This window comes from Octopus bimaculoides, chromosome 21 (assembly GCF_001194135.2).
Source record: "Octopus bimaculoides isolate UCB-OBI-ISO-001 chromosome 21, ASM119413v2, whole genome shotgun sequence".
Classification (NCBI taxonomy): Eukaryota; Metazoa; Mollusca; class Cephalopoda; order Octopoda; family Octopodidae; genus Octopus; species Octopus bimaculoides.
The window spans coordinates 27056051-27059766 of NC_069001.1; the positions used below are offsets into that span (position 1 = coordinate 27056051).

At 33.9% G+C, this 3716-nt stretch overlaps 1 protein-coding gene across 1 annotated transcript in view; it reads left to right on the forward strand.

Annotated features, from left to right (window-relative positions):
* Positions 1–3716, forward strand: part of LOC106876161 (glutamate receptor ionotropic, kainate 1-like) — a 43258-nt gene that overhangs the window by 24537 nt on the left and 15005 nt on the right. The window lies entirely within an intron of this gene.

Genomic DNA, 3716 nt, shown 5'->3' on the forward strand with positions numbered 1-3716 from the left:
ACCCTGTCGAACATACCTATATACGGTGACCCGTAATAAAATCACAGGAAAAATAAAAGGCACAATTTATGGGATCAGGACAAAACCTCCTCAGACAACCCCCCCCATCTCCGGACAAAACCCCTGGGCCTTCTTTTCCAATGACTTTTTCTTTTATATGGATTCATATATATCACTTCAGCGGTTCCACTCTCTATGATACATATATATCCCCGATGTTCTCTTCTACATTCCGTGACGTTATATAGATAGTGTGTGTGCGCGCGCGTGACTGTCTGAGTGTGACTGGTGATATAAGGGGGAGTCGGGGCGTGTGAAGGCATGTTGCTTAGAGCTGTGGGTGTTGCACTCAGGATCACTAGATCGTGGGTACGATTCCCGGACCGGGCAGCGGGTTGTGTTCTTGAGCAAAATACTTCATTTCATGTTACTCCAGTCTTACTTTCTGTCAGCGTTGGCCTACCTCGCCTAACCAGCGGGTAGGCATCATTCGATGGCTAAAGCGATGCAAAGCACATTGTCACCACTGATCGGTCACATTATTACGTGATATGCACGTATGAAATTTACTAATACCTGCCTCTAACAATTTGTGTCATATGTCACAAATCTTGTAAGAAAACATCTGGTCTTAAAACACATATGTTAGTTCACAAAAATATTCTTGAATATCTGTCACTTTTGTGTTAAACCCTGTCAATGAACAACTGATCTTAAATGTCATCTGAAGGTTCACCAGCAGAGGGATAGTGTTGTGTTATGGGATGCAGTGTGTTTGTTAATTGGACGGTTATAACCTGTATGTATTTATGTATATGTATAAGAGAATAAACGACAAACAAAAGTTTATATTATAGTTAACTGTAGCGTAATGCAGTAAAGAGTCTCCTGATGATCCGTTGCGACTGAGCATCAAAATGATATTGGAGCACATTTTGCAGAGCTCCAAACGACCATAATGTCGAAACGTGTGTAGGACCTATGAAATAAACTGCATTATGCTGATTTTCGTAGAGCTCTATACATAACAGGAGCAGTCATACATCCGTTTGTGCACATAATTTTTACTACATACACAGGCACGCGCGCGCACATACACATACAGAAACACACACACACGCACACACTCATGCATTTATATGTAGCTACGAAGGGCTTTAAAGGTGTCGTGAAAGACCTGGTTGGAGGTTAAACCTTCAGGGTCCTTTTACAGGGCTTTCATAAAAATAAAGGACCGCTGCGATAAGAGTGTGAATCTGAGAGGGTGAATATGTTGTATAAAATCATAATTAAATTAACCTCCTGTATTTCCTTGTAATTAAAACCAGAAACTTTTTAGCATCAACTCGTAATAATCTTAAATTTAGCTATACACCTGTTTGTACGCCGTTTAAAACCCTTTCTCTGTATTCGGCTACCTGAAGTCATAAGCAGTATGGATTTAAACGTCACTAAATTTACTTCCTAAATTCTTTCGTGTCCCTAAAATTTATAAAATATAGGATAAAAAGAAAGAAAACGGAATTCATGTTATTCTCTACGATAGCGTATGGGAGTATGCGAACAGCTGCAGACAACTATCGAAATGTGTACTAAACGTGGTGCCTTTTGACAAGTCGTCACCTGATGTGACACGCCTGCGCTAGTGATGCAATACAACTGCTTATACAACATCTCATCCGCGAGGCACCTATACGCAAAGCGTCGAGACGGTTGTAGTGACGAAAAAAAAGAATCTTGTGGATTCCATTCTCTTTTTTTTCTTTCGTATTTCATGTATTTTCCAACAAGAAAAATACACAAACGTATACACAAACAACGAATAAACACACCGTATACAGTTATATGTGCATGCATGTGTTCGTTTGTATGTATATAAATATATATGTATGTATGAATAGAGGTATGTGTGTATTTAAACGACGATAGTGATAGTTAAATGGTTCCTAAATGCTATCTAAAGCAAAATGTTCATATACTAAATCATCGGCAATGGAACTTTAAAGCATTATTTGTCATTTTAAGGAAAATTTTTGTAATTTAGTTATATTCATAGCTTTGTAATGTGAGGGTATACGATAAAGGTAAGATTGTGTTTTATTTGTTTATGTATATATGTTACTATTTATTTATTTTACATTTCTCGTTTTCTCCACGATATTTATTATTACTATTACTGGAAAAACCCATTAACTGATATATCATACATTATTGAATAATTATTTAATAAAACATAACACCAGTGTAGTTCACTGCATCTCTAACGGAGTATTGTCTATCATAAATTTCGTTATAACGGTTTAAAATGGTCTCCTGTAAATAGGCAAGCATTTAACTCATAAATCATGTACACTATGAAATATATAAAAAGTACGCCATTTTGAAATATTCAACACATATAAATGGTATTCCTGCTGGTCAGTTAAAAATGTTTTACTTAAAAATCATAAATCTGTTTCAGTTACTTTATCTTGTTGTATATCTAGGCATTTATATTCGCCCATTCGTCCGAATGCATGATTATATGTAACATACGCAAACACTCGGTAAAAGATGGGAAACAAAATTATTAATGTATATGCAATCACGTATTTACACTTTGGCAAACGAAAACACACACTATCATATACAGATATGCATACATATATATATATATTTACACATACACACACAAACACACATATTATACACGCATACACAAATGAATATGCGCTTGTATCCGCGTGTGTATATATATATATATATATATATATATATATATATATATATCAGCAGTTTTGTAAATGTATATATGTATGCATTTATGTATATATGTGCGCATGCAGATATGTATGTATGTATATATAATGATTAAAAGTGGAGGTAGTAATGGAAATAAATACATTCACGCACTCAAACACACATATATGCGTGCATTTATATACATATCCATGCAAATACTTTTTTGTGCGAAGGCGCCTGCGTATATTCAAATACACGCACTCGATCACACACACACATATACAGCAATAAAACCCTACCAGATATAATACATATTCACGAATTAATACTTACAGACATATATGCATATATGTGCGTGCGAACATCGAAAAAAAAAAACACAGAAATATATACAGCTATTTATCTTAACCAGTAAATTAGCATTGCGCTATTTTGTGATTTTTCGATTGAATAGTGTGCTAAAAACAAATTTATAGCCGAATAATTTTGAACAAGTTCTATCACTCTTACTATGATAATGATTATATAATAGCAGGCACACATAGTTGCGCATAGTGTTTGAGTAAACTTGATCGTTTATTTATTATTTAGGTGGACTTATTGTATTTTCCCCCTTGATTTTCCTGCCCAAGCAATTGTTTCAGAGTGCTATTTATGAGTAATATATTTTTGCATTATCCTCATAAAACTGAAACGCTAATAGACGTACAAATGCGTACATCTATATAAGTGTATAAGAAAAACTTATCCAATATAAACACAAATTCTACAGCATACATAACTACACAAATCTCTCTTTTACAATGTATAGGTATATACACACACACACACACACACATACACACATATATAAGGATATATATATATGCATATATATATATATGTACATACGTGCACATATATATGTATATATATATATATATATATGTATGTACATACATGCATATATATATGTACATACATGCATATATATATATATATATATATATATATAT